Raw genomic sequence first — 25240 nt, 5'->3', positions numbered from 1 at the left:
CAGAAAATGCCTCACCGCGTAGAGGTGACTGTAGGGCAAGCTTTCATCAGTAGCTTGTTAAGGATCCAAAGGTTACATTGACTGGGTTAACACCTCAAAAGGAAAACTTCTGTCTGATGTTTCTTTATGGATCAGCAATTCCAGTCCACCTGGCCTAGCAGCTGTTTCAGCTAAACTAGGACTGAGAAGAAGAGGAGGAAGGCAAGAACGACGACAACAAGATTAGATACAGGAGTTTTAGAGGCTACAGCTGAGGACTGGCAACTAGCACATAAAGAGGGGAGCCAGAGGCCTTCAATATCATTGACCAGACGACAGAGAAAGAATGTATCGAAGACATTCCAGAAACCTGCAGGTGAGTGAATGGCAGAGCAGGAGATATTTTGCTTGGCTTGCAAAACGACCTGCAGAACCAAGGTCCCAGAGCTGTCAGATTTGCAGACATTGCTGAATTCCCTCAGGTGCAAGGAGTCACTGACTGCTCGCATGTGACACACAGAGTTCCCTTGTATCATCCAGCCAGATGTCTGAATGGGAGTGCATTTCACTCCCTCAATGTCCAGCTTATTTGGGATCACAGGCAAGAATTCCTGCATATGTGCCTGCTATCCAGGGAGCTGTTACAGCCCTTGCTTTCAAGAATAATCACTCCCCATATTATTTCCAGGGCTGGTTCAGGGGTGACAAGGGCTAGCCCCAGAACACATGACCAAAGACTCCAGTGCATAACCCCCTGACTAATCCTGAACAAAGCTACAATACAACCCAATCAAGGAATATTAATAAACAAGACTATTGAGCATCTGAAGATCCACTTTCATTGCCTGGACCACTCAGTATTCGCCCAACAGGGTCTCCAGAAAATAATTTCTTGCTGAATGAAGAGTGGTATCTCTAGTTAGAAGAGGGGTAAATGGAGCAGCCACCTTTCTGCCCAGATGAGGGGGGAGGGGAGATGACAGAGAGGCAATGCTGAAGGAGGCAATGCTGATGATAATGATACTATAGAAGCCAGTCCAGTGGTGAGGCAAGGCAGACAGGCCTCTGAGAAACTGTTGGCAGCTAGATTTGCAAACAAGTGATTATTTATGGACACTCAAAAGTAACATCCAATTGTGCCACAGAGATATTCCTGCCCTGAAGTGAATGTTTGTTTTAAAACTTTGAAACTTCACGATATGCCATTTGACATGTATCATAAAGTATTTCTCCCTAATGCATCAATTACTTCTGTTCAGTTTCTTGGCTAGAGAATCAGTAAAGAGTTCTGCAGGCTTACATGGGGGCCACCTTTGTATGACACAAAGCTTAGTTTGGTCAGGGAATTCATTTATCACTGAGATGTAAAGGGACTATGCTATCTTGAATGACTGCCAAATCCCAAATATCTGCATGAAGCTCTATTTTCCAGAAGTAATGTTGCTCCCAGAGGAGAGCAGAGAATGAGGGTTGCAGTGTTTTTTATACTACAGCACTGGGTCCACATATGGGCATCGAGAGTAACAGTCAGTTCTCAAGTTCTTCATAAAGAAAACATCAATGTTAAATGTCTTAATAGATTGAAATAGATCACAGGAAAGTAGTACAAAGTGCTAAGTATGTTTCACAGTGATGCTTAAGGATATGATGTTGATGATTAAGGTTAACACCCTTAGCATCTGAAGTAGCTTCAAGTTGTTTTAACTTGCATTTTCCTTGTGCTACATCTTGAAGTTACCTTAGCAACTCCAGCCAAGCTTCCGGAAGCCTGCTAATTGCATTGCTGCCTTGCCACAGCAGACTGTAGGGTTCATCCTCTGCTGGGACAGGGCCTAGATATCTCCAACCTGCTGGGGGGTCTCCAGCACATGTGAAGGTGCAATTTCCTCTGCCTGAGCTGATGAAAGCATTTCGATCCTTTGCGGAGGGGAGTCATGCGGCAGGACACCTCTGGAAGATACTGTGACAACAATCCCTGGATACCTGTCTGTCACTTCTCCCTGTTGGTATGGAATGGGACCACCTTCACTCCTTGAGGAGTTGGGGCAAAGTGACGGAGGTGAAGTTCAGTCAGCACCTTCTCACTTTACCAGAGAATGGAAACATCCATGGTTCAAGTTGTGGAGTAATGGACACTGTGCATTTCCAGCAGATTCTGACTGTTCTACTGGACCTTGCTCTGCCAGCAGCCACACCCAATGGAGATTATTTAAATGCCAGAATTTAGGCAGACACCTTTGCCTTTTGTTCCAGACTACGTATGATCTCTGGAACCTTTGAAAGATATTCTCCTGTGTGTTTTTGTATTTCAATCAACTCATGAATAGCTAGGACTATAGGTTCACAAATATGCTGGGCTCCTGCACTCCTCTGACTCTGTGGGCCTGTACGTGTGCTGTGCTCAAATGAATGTGACAACAAGTCAGGATGCCTTTTTGTTAAATTAGAATCCAGGAGCTGCAAATCGAAACAAAGACTGGTTCATGTTGTGAGCTGCCATTCGCCTGAAAGATGAGATAGAAGAGCAGAAAAGGAGGGGAATAATCAAGAAAGTGATATTTCCACCAGAATGAGTCAACAGCATAATAACATGAAACAACTGGGAAAGCCAAGAGTATTTATTGACGCAAAGAAACAGAAAAGAAGCCCTGGAAAGATCTCACTACCCCATTCCAACCTCTGAAAGCATGTTGCCCGAACTTGCAAAGGCAAAAACAGCCACCACCTTAAATGTAAAGGATGGTTATTGGCCAGTGAAGCATGATGAAAGCAATAGCTTTCTAAGTACATTCTGGACACTTTTCAGCAGATACAGATGGATACATATTGCCATTTTGTACTTCCACTGCTCCAGAAGCATGAGATAGTTAGATACCTCCCTGCAGTGGAAGCAGTAGTAGGTAATCGGCTCATTCATGGATGCGGAGCCACAATGGAAGAGATTTTTGCTGACTACACTTACAATCAGTGTGACTGCTCAACAAATCTCACCAGGGGAAACTGAAGCTGAACAAGTAAAAGTTACAAAAACAGAAATTGACAGATAAGTGGTGGAGGCTGGTACACTTGCAACATTTAAAAGGCATCTGGATGGGTATATGAATAGGAAGGGTTTGGAGGGATATGGGTTAGCAGGTGGGACTACATTGGGTTGGGATATCTGGTCGGCATGGACAAGTTGGACCGAAGGGTCTGTTTCTGTGCTGTACATCTCTGATTCTGACTCTATGCGGCCAGGCAGCATCTATGGAGAGAAATCAGACTTAATGTTTCGGGTTGAGTGACCCTTCCTCAGAACTGAATGCTGAAATATTTGATGTAAATGATGAAGTCACCCTGCAGAGTGATGCCAACAATGTAAGACTGGGATCAACCCTAATATAGCAAAGCTCACTGCATTGGCATTCAGGGCACTAACAAGGAAGACAGTAAGCCCGGAGAAAGTGCCTTTCGCAATTGTGTTTGCTTGTAAATATTTTCATCAATCACTACTTGGAAGAGAAAAAAGTGCCAGTCAATTCTAACCACAAACCAGTACAAAGCATATTCCTCAACCCACTCCTATTCTGCAAAGAATGTTACTCCAGTTACAGAGATAATGATATATAAGCAAGGGAAGCAGCTGCGTATCACAGACATGTTGTCAAGAGCAGCTCTCCTCATAAAGAAAGTGGAGGATACTATATTAGAGTGAAATAACTGCACAGAGGCTGGTATCCTGTCACCAAGTCACCCTTTATTTGCAGGTGGAGTAGCCTTGACACCAACAGCTTCCTCAGGGCCAGGTCTCAGAGTGAACAGAATGTCTGACAATCCTGTTTAATATCGATCAGCCAGGGCTCCCTGATTGGACCAAATGGCAATGGGCAGGCCTTACTGATTCATGGAACTGTTTCCTGGTCAATAAGCAAGGTAGCCTTGGCTCCTTTGATAATCCCTAGACCTTTCTGAAAGCCTTCAAGGTATTTAATTAAGACTTCACTCAAGCAGCCATTTTCTAATTGGAAAATATTAAGCCAATCAAGGTAAGTCTTTCTCAACCAATTTTGCCTATTAAGCTTGGGCCTTTTCCGACAGTCAGTGGTAACTGAACCAGCTGCTTCTCATAAAAGAGCGGAAATAAAATTATACCCTTTATCTGTAAAAGTTCCCCAGTATGGGTTTTAAACCTAGACATGGCCTTGTGTAAACTTGAGGTTTGAAACCTAAATTTTGTGGAAGAATGATTCTACAATCACTGAAACAGCCTCGCAAGTATTGTCTTCCATTAGAACTGGGTGACCATTTAACAAGACATTTATTTTGACTGGTTCTGATTTGAATGTTGCTCAGCAATTCATCTTTTCCAAACCAGATGTAGTGGACTTTCCAGGGTGTGCACTCTCTAAGTTTACTCAATTTAGGCTTAGTGGGACTGTTTTGCTGCCTTGAGACTACAATGGCTTGCCGGTCCAGATCATGAAGAAAATGTTAACCGTTTGGCCAAGGGCTGGCTTTGCTTTAGGGTTTTGCTGTGGGTTGACTTTGAATCTTTCTGTTCAGAATATGTCTTGAATGAGGTGATGCAATTGCCTTCACTAAGCGATGTTCCCCAAATTCAACTAGACTGACAAGGCTGTCCATTTCCATCGGAATACCCTGAAACACATATGCTGTACTTGCCGCTTTTTCGAATGATAAAGCCAGTTGTGGTGCCTCTTTGAAGTAGAGTTGAGCTTCAGACAGTAGATGCATGGTTACATCATTGATCCTACATACCCAAATAGTCTCTCAGCATTTCATTAAGAGTTAAACCAAAGTCACATGCCTCTGCCAGCTGAGTTAACCTAGTGCAAAATCCCAAAACAGTTCCCCATGGTTCTCAAGCTGCTGAGTAAAACATGATAGCATCTCAGAATTAGAACAGGCTAAGGGTCATAATATTCATTAACTAAACCCATCAACTCTTGAAAGGCTTTAGTATCTGATGCCTTGTTGGAAGTTAGGCACTTAATAACTGGAAAAGCTGCAGGTCCACAAGTTGTCAGGGAAATTACTCATTCCTTTCACCAGCCCCAGTGTCCTTTGCCCTGAAAAAATAATGCATTCTTTCCACATACTGGGCCCAGTCTTTGGTGGCAGGATCAAATGAGTCAAACTTCCCAAATAATGGCATGATGTCAGAAATGCTTATGCAAACTCGACAACTGCTGTGAATAAATTTCTTCAGAACTGTGTTTTTTTCTCATTGCCACTGAAATGCGTGAAAATGTTGCCAGTCTGGAGTCTTTTGTACCTCTCCCCTCTCACAGTAAACCTCTGCCCTCTAGTTTTAGACTCCCCTACTATGAGGAAAACTGTTGACTATCTACCTTATCTATGCCTGTCATGATTTTATATACCTCTATAAGACCACCCCTCAGTGTCCTAAACCCCAGTGAAAAAAGTTGCAGTCTAACCAACCTCTCCTTATAACTCAAAACTTCCTGTCCAAGTAATATCCTAATAAATCTTTTCTGCACTCTTTCTGGTTTAATAATATCCTGTCTGTAATGGGGTGACCACAACTGCACACAATACTCCAAATGTGGTCTCATCAATGTCTTGTACAGCTGCAATAAGACATGCCAACTCCTATACTCACCACCCTGTCTACCTGTGACTCCATTTTCAAGGAGCTATGGACCTGTACATCAAGACTTCTTTTTTCTAGAACGCACCCCAGGGCCTGACCATCGATTGTGTAAGTCCTGCCCTGGTTTGCCTGACCAAAATGCAACACCTTGCATTTTTCTAAATTAAAGTCCATCTGCCATTCTTCAGCCCACTGCCCAAGTTGATCAAGATCTCTCTGCATTCCCAGATAACCTTCTTCACTGTCCACTATACCACCAATCTTAATGTCATCTCTGAGCTTACCAACCATACCTCCTACATTTTCATCTAAATCATTTAAATAAATGACAGATAACAATTGATTTAGCACTGATCCCTGTAGCACACTGCTGGTCGCAGGCCTCCAGTCTGAAAAGCAATCCTCTACCACCATCCTCTGTCTTTTACCATCAAGCCAATGTTGTATCCACTTGGCCAGCTCTCTCTGGATCCCGTGCAACTTAACTTTAAACAATAACGTACCATGTCAAAGGCCTTGCTAAAGTCCATATCGAGAACATCTACCACTCTGCTATTATCTACTTTCTTGGCCACTCCTTCAATCAAATTTGCGAGATACAATTTCACACGCACAAAGTCATTCCAACAATCTCAAATGAGTCATTGCCTTTCCAAATGCCTGCAGATCCTGTCTCTCAGAATCCCCTCGAACAACTTACCCACCATGGACATTAGGTTCACCAGTCTGTAGTTCCCAAGTATTTTCCTCCAGCCTTTCTTAAATAATGGCACGATATTAACCACTCTTTACTCTTCTCAAAGTGAACAGGTTATCTGACACTCCTGTTTTTAAGCTGTCAACCAACGCTCTCTGACTGCATCAGATTGATAACCCCAATCAAGGAACTCAAATTCTTTGAGGTCCACCTGGCTACCTTCATTACCATCATGACCAGAGTGTAAAATCATCAAGATTCAATGTGAAGCAACAATTTATCATACTGTGGAAGTCATCAACTGAGCAGGGACACTGAATATAATCTTACTCAAATCTCGCAAACTATCCAACAAGATGCAAATTTCCATTTGTTGGAAGAAGTAATAATAAAGGGAAGATCAGACAGCATCACAGACACGAGCATTGCTGTCAGAGCATATTGAGCATATAAAGATGAATTAGCAGGCCAAGACTGCATACTGTACAAAGGGAATAGAGTAATTATCCCATCAGAGTTGAGAAGAAAAGTACAAAAATGAATCATGCAAGGTAACCAAGGAATTGAGACAAGTCAGAGGAAAGGTCAATGTGCTTGATAGTATCAAGGACCATGTCGGTCAATGCTATGCTTGGAATGAGTACCAAGTTGAACACGCTACAGAGCCACTGATGACACCACAGTCAGATCCTGCACAAATTTGGGAGTAGAGCTCTTCAGGCTTGCAGGGACTGATTATCTTGTCACCATAGCAATGATTCTGACTACTGAGAGGTGGACCAGTTGACTTCAATGACTACAGCTGAAATTGTCAAATGCCTGAAAGCACACTTCAACGATTATGGCATTCCCAATATTGTCATGAACAACAATGGTCCTTAGTTCATGAGTGAAGAATTCAGTTGCTTCATGAAAGATTGGGAAATTCAACAACACACATCTTCTCCACACTACCCCCAGTCAGATGGCAATGCAGAGGTAGCAGTAAAAGTAATAAAAAAAATCACAAAAAAATTGAACTAATCCCTGTACCTATGTATACAAGGCAATCCTTGAATGAAGAACCATGGATTGTAATCCAATCAAAATCTAGTGACACATGGCACACAAACTTAATTTTCCAAAAATGAAAATGCGACTGAAACCAGAGGCTTAGAAGTGTCAGCGAAAAGAATCAAGGTGTAATGGCAGGAAGCCAAGTTTCATTTTGGCACAACTGTTGAATTATTGCTAGAGTTGAGTATTAGGGAACCAGTCAGGATAAAAACATTTAACTATCTCAACAAAAGCCATCCTAAGTGACAACTTGAGTTCTGCAAGGGGCAGTTGTCACTCAATCTTACACAGTGGAAGTGAACAACTAAATATACAGTCACAACCACAGACACATAAACTCATCTGCAGAATCTGTTCTTCAGCTGCAGCCTGCCTATCAGAAAGAGGTAAACATACCATCTAAATAGAACACATGTTCACCATCAGACCAAGAGGCCCACAGCAACTCAACAGAAATGGAATAGACCATAGTAATTTCCTTCCTTTTCTGAATTCTAAATAACTCCCTATCCTTAGATGTGTTATATTTTCTAGCAACTTTATTTAACCCTTCTTTAGATCTAATACTATTCTCAATTTATTTTGTTAGCAATGTTAGGATCACTTTGTCTGTTGTATTTTTGCACCAGCAAGGGAAATGTTGCAATGCTTGCTTTTGTTCTTGAAATGTAAGGGCATTGACTACGAGCATCTGGATCTTGCTTCTTCTGCCTCCTGCATCTGCAATCCACCTTTTTATATTTTATTTCTAACTGTGCTTCCCTCTTTTGGAGTTCACCACTTAGGTTCCCAACTCCCTGTCAGTTTTGTGTAAACCCTCCCCACCATGCTAAAGAATGTGACTGCGAGGATATTAATCTTTAGGGTCCAGTTGGGGTACAACCCATCCAGCTAATACAGCTCTTTTTACTAAGACTATTGAAACTGACCTGGATCACAGCCGGTGGTGGCCCATACTTACCCACCCACCCCACCCCACCCTACCCCTCACTTAGAATATCCTGCAGCTATTCAGTGATATCCTTGAACTGAGCACCAGAAAAACAGTGTGCCATTTTGGTGTAATGTGTGGGGCCTCCACAGTATCTCCAATCATTATTGCTCTCCCACTCTTTTTCTAATCCCCCCCACCCACAAATACCCGTGCAGCTAATACACTTGTCGTGACCCGCTGTTATGCCTCTTCAGAGAGGGATTGAAATCCTAAGTAAAACTTGAAAATATGCCAACGACACCAAACCTGGCAAGTGGCAAACAATGATGAAGATATAAATAGATTGCAACAAGACATGCAGCTAGAACAGAACAACAGAATGGGCAGACAACTAGCAAATGGAATTTATTCAAAGAGGCGTGAAGTGATGCATTTGGCAAAGGAGACAAGGACAAACAATATATAGTAACAGGCACGATTCTAAACAATGTTATATTCTATATCCATCTCCTGCACCTCCTGAATTTTGCCTATCACCCTGTTCTCATGCTCACATATGCTGATGCTCTTCAACGCTGCTCATTGGTCCAAGGAGAAAGTGAGGACAGCAGATGCTGGAGATCCGAGTCGAGAGTGTGGTGCTGGAAAGGCACAGCAGGTCAGGCAGCATCCAAGGAGCAGGGGAATCAATGTTTCAGGCATAAGCACTTCATCAGGAATCAGCCCCACTTTTCCAGCACCACGCTCTCAACATTGCTCACTGGTCCTGCCCTGTTCAAATGATTATCATCTTGAAAGTTTCATCCTAATCCCTGATAGCATTTTTGTCAGCATGGTTCTTCCACTTGTGAGCTCCTTACCTATGAACTCTTGAACAAAATGTTTATTCATTGATCATTGCCTTGAACATTTCTATATCCGCTTACAAATTTTAGCATCCTGCAAAGAGGCTCCCATCTCTCAGGAACAGGCAGCTTCCACCACATTTTGTGGATTCCCTTCCTGGGCACCTGTTCAATTACTAAAATGAGGAATCTTCCACAGATGCAAGTTTGACATACAAAGTAGGGAAGTAATGCCAAACAATTATAAAACTTTGATTTGGTCACAATTAGAGTGTTGCACTAAGTTTAGTCACAATATTTTTGGAAAATCATGTGGATATTTGAGAGGTTGCAAAGGAGAGTTATTGGAATGTTGCAAGGGGATACTGAATTTTGGTTTTGAGGTCCACATAGAGAAACGTATTGTTCTTCTTGAAACAAAGAGGCTTGGGAGGAAATTTGACAGAATTTTGCAAGACCATTAAGTTTCAAAAATATAAACAAACAATTGTTCCCACTAATTGATGGTCTGATGACTAGGGGCCTCAGATTTAAGAGTTTTGGAAACAGATGTATGGTGGATGTGAGGGAGAATGATTTTACAGAACAATTAGGAATAAGTTGGAACTTAGTACCTGTGAGAAAAGTGGAGTGGAAATGATTTCAAAACAAAATTAGATGGGCAATGAAGAAAACAAGTTGTAGGTTTGTGGGGATAAAGTGGAGAATGAAACTCACTGGATTGATCTAGGGAGTCTATATCGTTTTGGTAAATCAAGTAGCCATTTCCTGTGTCATTATGACTCTATGCATATTTACATTAGTTATGTTTGTTTCATATTATAACTATCCTTTGACCTTATTTAACAATGTTTTCCTGGGAATTTACTGTTATAAATAAAATAATTACATCTGTGCATGAATATGTTTGAATGGTACAATAGTTTAAAAAAAAATCAAGCTGTTTAGAAGGCTAGACAAATGGCAGAGTATCTGGAAGAATTGTTGGGCATCCTGCTGATTTCTTGATGTAAAGTAGCAGAAGATTAGCACAAAACCCTGGACAATATGTAAGCTGCAGTTTTTAGCCAATTGTGCAATTGTTCTTGTGTTTCCACTGAACTTATATTGCAATTGCTTTATAAGTTAGATCACATGGGATTCAGGGTGAGCTTGCCAATTGGATACAAAATTAGCTTAACAGCAAGAGGCAGAGTGTGATCCTGGAGGGTTGTTTTTTTGGACTGGAAGTCTGCGACCAGCAGTATTCCACAGACAGCAGTACTGGGTCCACTTTTGTTTATTATTTATATAAATGATTTAGATGAAAATATGCAAAACATGTTAGTAAGTTCATAGATGACACCTGGATTGGTCATATAGTGGACAGTGAAGAAGATGATCTAAGATTACAAAGAGATCTTGATCAATTGGGTCAATGGGCTGAAGAGTGGCAGATCGTATTTAATTTGGATAAATGGGAGGCATTGTATTTTGGTTATAACAAACAAAGGCAAGACTTACACAATTAAAAGTAGGGTTTAGGTAATGTTGTAGAACAGAGAGACCTTGGGGTTCAGGTACATAATTCTTTGAAGTTTGCATCATATATAGATTGGATGGTTAAGAAGGTGTTTAGCACACTTGCCTTCATTGCTCAGACCTTTGAGTATTGGAGTTGGCACGTTATGTTGCAGTTGTACAGGGCATTGATAAGGCAGCTTTTGGAGTACTATGTCCAGTTCTGATCTTCTTGTTACTGAGAGGATATTATTAAATTGGAGAGTGTTCAGCAGAGACTTCCCAGGATATTGCCAGGAATGAGCATTTGAGTTATAAGGAGAGGCTGGAGATGATGGGACTTACAGTCTTTTCGGTCAAAAAAGCTTCCTTTCCCCGCATTCTTTGTGAATCGATCTTCAGTTTGTTAGGTGCTCTTTGAAATACTTCTGTGATATTTTCTGCAGAGGCAGACAATATTCCTCTTCATGCTAATGATAAAACTAATGGAATGAATGAGCAGTGTTTAGATTAGATTAGATTCTCTACAGTGTGGAAACAGGTCCTTCGGTCCAACCAATCTACACCAACTGTCCGGAGAGTAACCCACCCAGACCCATTTCCCTCTGACTAATGCACCTAACACCATGGGCAATTTAGCATGGCCAATTCACCTGACCTGCACATCTTTGGATTGTGGGAGGAAACTGGAGCACCCGGAAGAAACCCACGCAGACATGGGGAGAATGTGTAGACTCCACTCAGACAGTTGCCCGAGACTGTGATCAACCCTGGGACCCTGGTGCTGTGAGACACCTGCCCACCATTAAGCTGATGCATGCTGCAATACCTCAGCTCTCCAAATCTCTGGGAAGGTAACATTTTACTGTAACAGGGATACTCCTGCTAAGATTATTCAATACTAATTCCAGTGGGCTTTCCAGAACCAACAAAGATTTCCTCATTTTAATAATCAAACAAGTGCCCAGAAAGGGAATCCACAAAATATGGTGGAAGCTGCCTGTTCCTGAGAGACGAGGGCCTCTCTGCAGGGTGCTAAAATTTGTCAGCGGATATAGAAATGTTCAAGGCAATGATAAATGATTAGTTATTTTGTTCAAGAGTTTATAGGTAAGGAGCTCACCAGTGGAAGAACCATGCTAACTAAAATCACATCAGGGATTAAGTTGAAACTTTCATGATGATAATTATCTGAACAGGGCAGGACTAGTGAACAGCGTTAAAGAGCAGCATCATTTGTGAGCATGAGAATAGGGTGATGGGTCAACTTCAGGAGCTACAGGAGATGAATATGGAATAGAACAACCTCATAGTGTCCTCACTCATATGCAATTGATACAGAAAAAGGATCTCTTATTCATGAAATATATTTAAGATCTTAAATCCCCAGAAGTGTTCAATTTGTTATACATGCAACCTTTTATTAAGGAACCACATTAAATGTAGCTAATGGGTTGTTTTTCAGACTGGAAGCCTGTGACCAGCAGTGCACTGTGAGGATTGGTGTTGGGTCCACTGTTTTTTGTCATTATTTTTATGAAGATGTGGTATACTGTACCTTTAAGAAAGTTATTAGCAAGTAGGACTACCTGACAGAACCAAGTGTTCTGAAAAAGAATGTAACATTTGGTTGAACAACTCAATTAGCTGGTTGCCTGGAGACAAAAACAACTTTGAATTTGACCAATCAGCTTAAATTATACCCCCAAAAAATACCAAACTCCAATCAAGTTTGAATTGAGTATGTTGACAATCTTAAAAGCCAATGACACAATCCAATGCTTTGGGGGTATAAGACTGGGGAATATTGAATAGTTGGGGGGGAGAACTGCTAAGCCACCAGCATGTAAAGACTGCCCAAAAATAGCTCTCTTAAAGGTGCCTTTATCGATCAGTAACTGGTGAAGCAGATTCCCCAAGAAGACAGGAATTCAGAGAAGAACCGAAAGCTGCCTAGTTTTGAGATAGGAAGTTTTGTTTTGTTAATCTTAATCGGGATTTTTATCAGATCAGTATTGTAGAGGGGAAAGTAAAGGATAGGTTTGAGGAAGGAATTGTAAATAGTTGTTAGTTAATTATTCTCTGTTATACTTTAAGAAATAAAGTTGTTAATTTTTACTTTAAATAGCTCTTGGCCTCTCAAATTTTCACAGATTACTGCACAGGATAAATCTTCTCTGTGTTGCTGGTTTAAATTAAGCAGGAGGGTTTACCCTGTGTCGTAATATTATTATATAACTAATTCGGGCATTAATAATGGAGGTATGTTTGCAGATGACACCAAAATTAGTAGTGTAGTAAACAGTGAAGAAGCTTACCTCAGAGTACAACAGGACCTTGATCAGATGGGCTGAGGAGTGGTAGATGGAGCTTAATTTATTCTGGTAGGGTAAATCAGGGCAGAACTTAAAGTAATGGCAGAGTCCTGAGGACAGATGCCAAACAAACAGACCTTGGCGTGCAGGTTCATAGCTTCTCAAAGATGGAGTTACATTACATCTCTCAAAGATGGAGTCACCAGGGTAGTGAAGAAGGCATTTGGTACACTTGCCTTTATGGTCAGTGCATTGAGTATAGGAGTTAGGATGTCATGTTACTGCTGTTCAGGAAATTAATTGGGCCACTTTTGGAATTCGGCATTCAATTCTGGTCTCCCTCTCATTGGAAAGACATTGTTAAATTTGAAAAGGTGCAGAAAACATTTACAAGAATGTTGCTGAGATTGGATACTTTGAACTATTGGAAGAGGCTGAATAGGCTGGAGTTTTGCCTGGAGTTGGATGATGAGGGGTGACCATTTTGAGGTTTATAAAATCATGAGGGGGCTGGATAGGATCTTTTGTCCAGGGCAGGGGAGTCCAAAACTAGAGGGTGTACATTTAAGGCAAGAGGGTAAAAATATAAACGGGGCCTGAGGGGCAACATTTTCTTGCAGAGGATGGAATGAGCTGCAAGAGGAGGTAAGAAAGGCTGGTACAATTACAACATTTAAAATAATCTGGATGGAAATATGAATAGTAAGGCCTTAATGGAATATGGGCGAGGTGCTGGCAAACAGAACTACGTTGACTTAGGATATCTGGTCAACATGGATGAGATGAACTGAATAGTCCATTTCCGTGCTGCACAACTCTATGATTCTATGATTCTAATCTCATTAAAAACTCACTAGAACTGTTAATGAAATTACAAACTTTCCTCACCCCCACGCTGAGATAAGACCTTTTCAGGCTTTTGAAATTCAGTCAATCATTCACAATGGACGCAGCCTTTCATAACATCCCTTGTAAATTGTCAACAAAATGAATCTGCAGGAACAGATAGTAATGGTTTTTTGCTAAGCTGGACCAGATGCCCTGTCAACCAAACCAATTTAGGAGCCAGTAACTTTTTTTTACTCTGAAAGCTACAGTCTGCATTTTTCTCTTGATTAAATGGCTGAATTTAAATAACTTCAACCATGGCACTTAAAAGCATCTTATCCACTTCACCAAGAGCCAACAATCTCTCCACCATAAAGATATGATACACACACTGTGGGGGTAAGACATTTGGAAAAGCAAACATGGGATCAGATTGTCCCCAAAATTAATTTGACATCATGCTGCTGCATTTGAGCCTCTCACCTGTCCCTGGCCAGACAAAATGGAATACATTGAAATTAGGGGCAGAAATCTCCAGAGAAGGCCAGACTTGGTGCAATTCTTTTTTGTTCTAACTGGAAGACCTTTTTTAAACTTGGAGAACCCTTGTGCAGAAAGGCCTTAGACTTTTGGTCTCATTTGATAAGCTGACTATATGTTAGAGGTTGTCATGTTAAAACTGCACAGTCTCTTGGCCAGATCACACCTTGAACACTGCTCACAGTTTTGATCACAAAGTTAATATAGATAGTGCATGAAGATCTATGAAACTGTTTTCTGGTGTTGATTGAATTGGGATGAAGACAGGAAAATGGATGCTCTACAGGTGGAGGAGGCAATGGAAAGGGTTTACATTAAGGTAACGAGATTATTAATTAGGACTAATAGCATTAATCCAAGGTATGATTTTAAGGTGTACAAGGATACTGGAATTAATGATCATAGGTTTAAAAAAAGCTGAAAGGAAGGTTTAAAAGAGATATCAGGAAAAAAATCTTTGCATGAAAGAGAATCAACATATGGAATGATATTCAAGAAATGGTTTCTAAAAATTATGATGAATGTGATTTTGATAATGGAACTGCAGAGATATAGGTCTTTTTGATTATGTGATTCAGATGATAAAGTTTCAGCTGAGCATCCATAGCTACCTTCTGAACATGATACTGCAGGTTGATCATTTTGCTGTTCTCCCATGTAGCAGTTTGGATCAAGTTGAAAACATGGATGTTTAGATCTGTGATGGTCTCAACTGTTGTGGAGATATTAAACAAGAGAAATTGTGATATGATTGCATCATCGACCAAAGTCATAAAAAAGAACTTATCAACACATTTATCCATAGTTAGTCCCAGCTATTTGCATCTGTACATTCTGATACTGTGCAAGGACAGCCTGCCTCTACAGTAATTAATAACATAAATGGAGTTTAATGGTTTTATAGCCAATTTGGAGAAATGGTTACAAGGAGATTAAAGCTGGGAAAAGCTGGGCTTAAAGCTGGGCGGCACAGTGGCACAGTGGTTAGCACTTCTGCCTCACAGTGCCAGAGACCCGGGTTCAATTCCCACCTCAGGTGACTGACTGTGTGGAGTTTGCACATTCTCCCTGGGTTTCCTCTGGGTGCTCCGGTTTCCTCCCACAGTCCAAAGATGTGCACGTCAGGTGAATTGGCCATGCTAAATTTCCCATAGTGATAGGTTAGGGGTGTGGGTGGGTTGCGCTTCGGCAGGGTGGTGTGGACTTGTTGGGCCGAAGGGCCTGTTTCCACACTGTAAGTAACCTAATCTAACATTTAAGGTGTGTGACTTTTCAAAAGGCTAGATAGGAAGGGTGATGACATAACTTTGTTCAAATGATATGGGATAATGAAAATATGATGGTAAGAAATAAGCTTGAATCAGAAGATGTAGAATGTATATAGGTGGAGGTAAGAAATGACAATGGAAAGAAGACACTGGTAATGTATGTACCCCTAGCAGTTGCTATTTTGTAGGACAGAAAATGCATCTAGAGATAATGAGGGAACACATATTGATCATAGGTGGCTTTAATTTTCATGTAGCTAGGAAAATCATGTTGGCAGAAATAGCCACAAGGAAGAATTCACAGAATATATATGAGTCAGTTTGCTGTAATAACATACTGTGGATCCAGTTATTTTGGGCCTGGTGACATGTAATTAAGCAGGTTTAACATATGAGGTCATAACAAAAGAGTTCTTAGGAAACAGTGACCATAAAATAGTAAAATTTATCATTTGTTTGAGAATGAGAAACTCGAGTTAGAAACAACTGTACTAGCTTAAATAATTGCAATTAAAAAGGAATGGAGATGGAGTTGACAAGAATGGACTAGGAAAGGAGTTTACCAGCAAAGAAAGTTGATGAACAATGGCTGAAGTTTCAGAAAAAAGTCCATGAATCACAACATAAATGTATTCCCAGGGAGGAAGAAGGATTCTAGGAAGAGTTAAATCAACCATAGTCAACCAATTTAGTTCAGAATGTATTGCAGTGAAAAAAATATAATGTAGTAAAAATTAGTGTTAAGACAGAGGATTGGGCAAGTTTTAAGAATCTACGAAAGTTTAACAAAAAAGAAAGAAAGAAATTTTGAGGTCAAGCTGGTAAGTAAAATAAAATTGACACTGAAAGCTTTGTTAAAGAGATGAAAAAGGAAGTAAAATACCAAAGTAAATGTATTCTTAGAAATTGAGGCTGGATGACAATAATGGGGAACTAGGAAATGGCAGAGGAGTTGAATAATTACTTTGCATCATTATTCAAAATAGAGGACACTAATAGCATTCCAAACATCCTAAAAAATCAAGGGACAAAAGAAGAAAAGGAAATAAATACAATAACTATCACTGGATTAAATGTACTAGGTAAACTAAAGGTCAATTTGTTCCCTGGACCCAATATATTGCAGCTATGTTTTTTAAATTTTTCAGTCTTTACAAACTGCTATTTGTAAGAACTGATCATTGTTAAAACAAAAGGACTCTACCAGAATGGCTACATCATTTCACAGCAAAGAATGTAATACTTATTGTGAATCTATTTTATGTGGTTATGACTTCAGATGATAAGGAGGGTAGGAATTGTTTACAAGCAATATTGATTGATGTTCAGCTTACTGAATAGGTTGAAACTGGAAACAAATTACAGAGACACACAGAGAGAAACAAAGACAGAAGGGTATGCTGTTATTCTTCCCATAAGAAGCTGCCTGTTCTCTACAGTAAAAAAAATAAACTCAGTTTAAACTTAAAGGAAACCAGTTACCCTTCCTTAAACAGTTGCTGCAAGTCTTGAATTTTGAATTGATTAATCAGTTACATTTTGTTCTAAGTGTTTCAGTTGCTCTGTACTTCTGCTGCTTCTAGAGAAAGACAACTGAAATGAAAGGCTTCACAACTGAAGTAGGATTATTACAATATTGGAATCAGGAGGCAAAGAAAGGACCAGTTTTTCTCTACTTCCACAATAATTTATTTTCCCTCTTTGTTTCCCTGTGTGTTTATGTAAAGGGGCATTTTATAAGGATATTTAATTAGCAGTATTATATGCCCATAGTTTATATCTGTTCACTAAAAGCTATAGCCCAATTACTTATAATAAATACTAATTCTTGTTTAGTTCATAAACTGAGCTCATACTTTCCATCAACCTTGGTCTGAAAGTCAGATAAATTTGGATACTATGCATATCTTCAAAAAAAAACTTTAACATTTGATATGACTCCAGGCATAGCAGGGCGTGATTTATGGCCCACTACTCCAATGAGTGATAACATATCCTAGAACATTAAAGAAAGTAGCTACAGAGATAATAGATGCACTGCTAGTAATCTTCCAAGAATCCCTGGGTTCTGGAAAAGTCCCAAAGAATTGGAAAACTGCTAATGTAACACCTTTATTCAAGAACTAAAGGGCTGAAAGAGAGAGAGAAAAAAACTTATACGTATAGGCCTGTTAGCTTAACTTCTATCATTGGAAAACTTTAGTGTCTATTACAAAGAATGTAAAAGCAGAGAATTTAGAAATACATAATAAAAGCAAGAGGATTCAGCAAGGCTTAGTGAAGGGGAAATCAAGTCTGACAAACGTATTAGAATTCTACAAGGAAGTAACAAGTAGGATAGATAAAGGAGAACAAATAGACATAAATAATTATTAAGATAAGAGACCATGATGTTGAGGATGATACATTAGCATAGATGGAAGATTGGCTAACTAATAGAAGACAGTGAGTTAGGACAGGGGATCATTTTCAGAATGGCAACCTTTTACTGATGGAGTATGACAGAGATCACTGCTGGGGGTCATGATTATTTTCAATATATATCAATGACCTAGATGAGAGAAGAAATGTTCTGTCACAAAGATTATGGATGAAACAAGAATAGATGGGAAGGCAAGTGGCGAGGATGACACAAAGATTCTAAAGAGGGATATGGAGAGGTTATATGAGTGTGCAAAAAAATTTGAAGATATAACATAATGTGGAAAAATGCGAGAATACACATTTTGGCAGGAAGAATGGAAGAGCAGAATATTATTTAAATGGAAAAAGAAAGCAGGCAGCTAGAGTTAAAATGATTTGTGGACGCTCATGCATAAATTACAAAATGTTAGCTTCCAAGTGCAGCAAGTAATAGAGAAGGCAATGCTTGTTGAGAGTTTTTCAAAGGGAATGAAGTGTAAAAATAAGAAAGTTTTTCTAAAACTATACAAGTTACTAATGAGCACATACCCTAGAATACCATGAATAGTTTTGCTCCCCTTAGCTAAGGAAAGATATATAGGCATTGGAGGCAATCCAGAGAAGATTAACTTGGTTGTTCCTGGTATGGAAGGATGTTTTTATGAGGAGAGATTGAGTAGGCTCAGCCTGGACTCACTAGAGTTTCAAAGAATGAGAGATGACCTTATGAAACATACAGCACTCTTAGGAAGTTTAGCAGGGTAGATAAGGAGAGTTTGTTTTTGTATGGAAGAGTCTAGAACAAGAGGCATAATCTCAGAGTGAGGGATTCCCCAGTTTAGGAGGATATGAGGAAGAATTTCTTCTTTCAGAAAGTTGTAAATCTCTGGAATTCTTTACCTCAGAGTGCTGTCAAAACTGGGTCATGAAATATATTCACAGATGAGAGAGACAGAATTTTAATCAGTAAGGGAAAAGGCAGGAAAGTAGAGTTGGGGGTTATCAGATCAGCCATGATCTCATTGAATGGTGGGCTGGATTCAGTGGGTCAAATGGCCTACTTCTGTTCCTATGACTTTATGAACTTCTCTCAGATTCTTTCATTTATATTCTTTACCATCCTCCAAAGAAACAGAGTGAAGGGCACTCGTAATGTGCCCAGTTTCTAATTTTTGAAAGCAGCAAATAAAGATCGTGCATAAAAAAACAAAAATCCTGTAATCAGAAATCTAGCCATAACATTCAATCCTCACAGTATACCTAAACTTTGGCTGTCTATTTTACACAAGCAAGCTGATTATATAGGACATTCCCACCAGGAAAATAATCATGGAAATTATTGTTTCAAGATATGATTTTCATAATGAAATGCAACTCTTTAATCAAGAATATCCCTGAATGGTCTAGTAATTGAAGCAAGTGCCCTGCAATTTCAACAAAGGCTGGAGACAGAAACAAATATGGCTGCAAAAACTCTATAGGTCTGACAGCATCGATAGAGGGAAAGCAGAGTTAATGTTTTGAGTCCAGTGACACTTCTTCAGAATGGAGGTTGGAGCATATGGATCTGTATCCAATTCATCAACCTTCACTTGATTATTCGGGGCCAATTTGAGTGAGCCTATCACTTTAATAACCTATCCTCATAAACACATCAATACCAAATTACAGCATCTGTGAACAAACTTTTACTTTGGTTAAGTCAAGTAATCAAGCTCAAAATGGCTAAGAGATTACCATAAATGTTGAATGGTATATTACTCTGAAACAGATCTATCTACAGTCTTACTGATTTTGTATTAGTCCATTATTATTTTACTTTGATCCAGTATTATTCTATTATATTTTATTTTAGATTAAATTTAGATTCCCTAATTCAATTATTACAGAGACCTATTTTATTTTAATACATTTTCAAATCATTCAAAGATTAATGCTATCATCTGAAATTCTAATCAACAATATAATTAGTCATTTTACATCTGATATGTCAGAGACATTTCAATCTAATCTGACATTTATTGTGTCACAAAACATCGAGAAGACAATACTATTTAAAGTCCTAAATCTTAATTTTACAAAGTAAAGTTAAACCAGAAATCTAAATCATGATTCTGTTATCTCTTCCCCATTCACTCTGAATGAGCTCAGTTATTGTTGATTTTCAATGTCCTATTTATACTTCATCAAACAGTGCAAGACTGAGAACATTTCAAACAATACATTGATTATCCAAGTTTTAAGCAGCTGCTTACATACACGCGAAAAGCCAGACATGAATACAGCAAAATGTAGAACAACTTGCATTACTCACAATATATTTTCATTCTATATATTATGGATTATTCACTTTGTAAAATAAGACACAACAGAAATTACATTGTATTTTAAATGGTTTTATAACATATTAAAGTATCACTTTCCTTTAGAGGAAGATAGTTTGGTGCTGGAGCGATGTTTTGCTAACAGAAAGGTTTGAGTACTTTATAATTGCGTGCTGGTATTAGCTATTGTTAATAGGAACTCAGTCTTTAAGGAGTGCACATAATCAGTTAGTGATGCTTAGAGGGCATTACTAACTAGTTACACAATAGAAGAAAAAAATAAGTCAAAGCAATTCCAAAATGTTTAGGAAATAATAGCATCTGGAGCATAAATCTTATTGATGGCAGATAAAATAGCCACCACGAGTCCTGAGCGCATTAGCTGCCTTGTTATTATCGCAGAGTTTTTCATCATTCTGAGGGCAGCCCCTGTGTTTGATTTCTTTGAAGAGAGCAGCAGGTAGCTTTGGCAGCCAGGGTCAGTTCACTGACCGTCCTTGAGCTCCATTGTGCAGGCTGCTCGCAGCATGTTGGCTGCAGATGTGAAAGGTCACTCTCCAGCAGAGACTCCATACCTGAGCTTTTGTTACCAGTGCCAGGGAAGTCTGCAATCTGAATTTTCTTTCGCAGGCTGCTTACTGCCACTTCATCCAGAAATACTTAACTGTTGACATTCCACTCCAAAAATAACATTTTGTTTAACATCTGAAAGGACATGCTTGACTATTAATTCTACTTTTGTTGTTATAAACAAATTGGGTATAAAAAACAGGAGCAACCTGTGTACCCCATTTTTACAACGTAAACATTCGTATCCTTAGAAATTTCTCTGCCAGATATTGCCTAACATTTTAATATTTCTCACAGATTATATTAATGCAAATATTTACTAAGTTCTTTGTCATCATTTCTCAAGATGGATGCCAGGGAGAAATTGTTTCTTATCCTGTGCAAACTTTATTTTTAAAGTCAGTAGTGCTCTTTTTTTTGTTGAATTCTTCCAACGGGAAAATAAGATTGTTTAATTTCTTTAGCTTAATTAAATACACAAAGTGTTGTAATGCTGTGAGCAATTTGCAACCTGACATTTATTTTGTGATTCAAATTATATTTCAGAACTAAACCTTTACAGTTCAAGAGCCTATTGAAGTAAAGTGTAAATTTTATTTTGAAATTAATAGCAGCTCTTTCTTAGTGGCCTAATCAGAGGTTGCTGACTGATTGCAATGAACAGCATGAGACTCACATGAAGTGAACTCTCAGCGTGAGGAAGAGGAGAGGTTGTACGGAGGTTACAGGTACTTTTCATACTGCCAGGCGGGAAAGCTCCAACATCCTGCTGCTAGAAATTTGTCTGCGCTGCAGCCATCAAATTTTTCTCAAAGGCCAGACACTGAAGTCTGTGACTGAGGGAGATTTGTTGATATGATAACTTGATTAGTCCTGGACAGATGACACAGTGGCAGAAAGTAAGATCAAAGGAATCTGTGCTCTTAGCCCTTAACCTCTCCTCAGGAGATGACAAATTATATCTGTTAAATTTATCAGCCCCCTGGTATCAAACAAATAAGTTGTCTGTTAAAATATATGCCAATCATAGGACTGCAAACATGGTTGTTTAAAAATCCTTTATAGTTAGAATAAACAACTCATCTGAACTTCCATAATAATAATTTGTAAAATAAATTATTTACTTTAGGAATCTTCTCTGACTTATAAGATATTTGAGATTTATTTTCTTGAGAAGTCTGTTCTTCTTATTTTGAACAGAATAAGGTTATTTTGGAAATTGCCACAAGTGAATGTAACAAATTGTTGATGCACTACCACAGGAGAATATATAATTTCAGTTTAATTCAATGCCAGGCAGTGGTTACATTCTTCTTTGCTAGATTGAAGAACAATTTCCCTTATAAAATTTGATTTTATTGTCCTCATCCTGATCAATTTCACAACTGAAACAGGAAAACCATGACTTAAATTCCGTAACGTTAGGTATATCTTCTTGCTTTGGTTTGCCAGATCTTTTTTCCACTCTTTAGCTTTTCCTTTCCTGTATGGAATCTCTTCCACTTATGGTTTTAAATAGGTTAACAGCACGTATACTGCACTCAGATGGCTATTTTCATGTACGTATCTAGGCAATAAAAACTACCATTAGTTATCAATTGGGGTTGATGTCAGTACATTAATAACTTACATTTATATGTCATCTTCAATGGAATAAAAACATGTTAAGGTTCTTCACAGAAGTATTATTGAACAAAACTTGGCATTGATTTCATAATGAAAGATTAGAACTAGTGGTCAAAACGTATCCAAAGGAGTAGGTGTTAAGGAACAAGAAAAAAAAGGAGAGTTAAGGGAAGAGAGGGAGACTGATTTAGGGAGCGCATTCCAGAGCTTGATGAAATATTACCTTCTGTGTTCCTTCTAGTTGTGGTCACTCTTGTTCGCTTTCAGACCATTTCACAGAGAAAGTTCATTTATAGGTTATGAAGAAACAGGGTGGAATTCATAAAACTCACCTTGACAAGAATCACACTTACTTTTGATTGATGCAAACTACACCTGACAAAGGGGCAATAACTGTGATTTCAATAAAACTCTTGGACTATAAGCTGGCATCATTTGACTTCTGACTTTGTCAAGCCCAGTCCAACACCAGCACCTCCACGTCATTGATTGAAACAAATAGCATCTTTAATATCAGTTGAGATGGAAACTGCAGTCTATTTGCATGAAAACAAATGCAGAGGAGGAAAAATGCTACAAAAACCACACATACTTCAATGAAAAGCATTCCAGACGTAAAGATGTACCTCTGGAATGATGCTTTTAATCTGTAAAATGAAATGAGCAACAGAACCCCAATTTCATAATGCACAAGGTGATCTTTTGTGTGACAGTTTTCTGAGACAGCTTGAAAAAAGAATGATTAAATATTTCTCCAGTGTCAGAATCTACACATTGTTTCATATTATTTAATTGGGAAAGTTTAAGAATTGAATGTCAAGTATTAAAGTTGATAATCATGATCCAGCATTTCCAGTCAGAACTGATCCCTGTAAGGAATGTACATGAGAAGATTACAAACATACAACTAGTACAAGGAAAAGAAGCACCAACATTCTACACTTTTTGTTGGAGTAGAGATATCTTCATTAATGATGGGAATTTTTTCTAGCAGAGGTTCCAGTTGTGTGACGGCTCACTTTATTTTATCTACCAGCCACAATTGTTTCGTTTGTATGCTTTATTGCTATAGATGTGGTATTCTTTGCTGGATAGACATGCTAGTGAAATGAAGAGTGTAACTGGACATTTAGGTCTCTCCAAAGACAATGCCACCATCTACTACAGGTATAACCTATTCCTGCTAAACACTACTCATCGCTGACACTTGATTCTGATATCCACTTGTTTCTTTCATTCCCGTTGGTATTGCTTACCTCTTCCTGCTGCCTGAATTCCTCTTGTCAAAAGTTGAACTAGCTCATTTAATCTAAGTGAGCAATGCTCCATACGAGCAATATGTTTACAAGAATTAAAAATTTTCAGACACTCATCAAAATATTGAATTAGAGATTTAGGGCAGGATGTTCTTTGGAGGGTCGGTAAAGACTCAAAGGGCCAAATGACCTCCTTCTGCACTGTAGGGATTCTGTAATCTAACAAATAAATGTTCTCTAATCTTAATGTTCAACATTAAATTGAGCCTTGAAGTATTTTCATTCACTCGTCACAGAGCTGTTGATATAGTCTCTGATGACTAAGATAACAAAGTCAGCCACAATTACCATTCAAAATCCCTTGAATATTCATAGAATGAATGACATTAAAATAAAATCTCTCATAATTATCATTATCACTCACAGGTTGTCATGAGCCTTGGGTGTTTGTCCACATAAAACCAATCTGCCATTTACAATAAACTTCAAAAATATCTATCAGCCTGTTTATACATGGTCAAATGTTAAACTGATCAAATAGAAACGAATGAATTCCAAGTGATAAGCTAGTATGACATATCCCTTCACAATATATTGAGGTGGCCCTTTTACTGGCTATTCTAGATATTTATATAGATCACAGAAATGGTGAGCTCAAATTATTATCCCTATTCTCATGATCTGTAAAAAAGAACCCAATAAATACTTTAAATAAATTAAGAAACTATCCATTTTCGCATATTTCATTTTTGTCACAAGGTCATGCCTTGTTTAATGTCATCTTTAGTAATTTAAGACCCTCATCTACCAAAGTTGAAATTTGGTCATTCATGTTCACATACAGAAAAAAGTTGGGACTATACAGCGGAACCTCGATTATCGGGCATTCGATTATCCGAATTTTGGATTATCTGGACAAGATTGCAATGCTTGGCTAAACTGTATTATCTGGCATTCAATTATTCGCACATTTGATTATCCAAACAAAATAACCCCACCCCATGTCGTTCAGATAATCGAGGTTCCTCTGTATTCAGGAGCAAAATCAGAAATTACTGCAAAGATTCAGCAGGTCAGGCAGCTTCAGTGACAGAAAGCAGAGTTAACACTTTGGGTCCAGTGAGCCTTCTTCAGAACACTATTATCAGGGGCTTAATCTCTGTTTTTACCTTCAAACATACATCAATTGACATGATTTCCTCTTTTGAAAAATGTGGTGCTGGAAAAACACAGCAGGTCAGGCAGCATCCGAGGAACAGGAGAATCGACGTTTTGGGCATAAGCCCTTCTTCAGAAATGAGGCTGGTGTGCCAAGCGGGCTGAAATGAAAGGTAGGGGGGAGGGAATTAGGGGGAGGGAATTTGGGAATACGATAGGTAGAAGGAGGTGAGGGTGAGGGTGATAGGCCAGAGATGGGGTGGGGGCAGAGAGGTCAGGAAGAAGATTGGAGGTCAAGAGGGCGGTGCTAAATCTGAGGGTTGGGAC

General features: G+C 39.0%; 1 long non-coding RNA gene across 2 annotated transcripts in view; it reads right to left on the bottom strand.

Moving 5' to 3' along the window:
• LOC140478917 (uncharacterized) overlaps positions 1-25240 on the bottom strand; it is a 234478-nt gene that overhangs the window by 204138 nt on the left and 5100 nt on the right. For both annotated transcript variants that reach the window (XR_011960894.1, XR_011960893.1), the window contains exon 2: positions 14920-15020. This is a non-coding gene — a long non-coding RNA (uncharacterized lncRNA). The remainder of the gene's footprint in view (positions 1-14919; positions 15021-25240) is intronic.

This window comes from Chiloscyllium punctatum, chromosome 6 (genome assembly GCF_047496795.1).
Source record: "Chiloscyllium punctatum isolate Juve2018m chromosome 6, sChiPun1.3, whole genome shotgun sequence".
In the NCBI taxonomy this organism is placed as follows: Eukaryota; Metazoa; Chordata; class Chondrichthyes; order Orectolobiformes; family Hemiscylliidae; genus Chiloscyllium; species Chiloscyllium punctatum.
The sequence above is the reverse complement of the archived record's forward strand: the minus strand, read 5'-3'. Positions and strand labels throughout refer to the sequence as shown.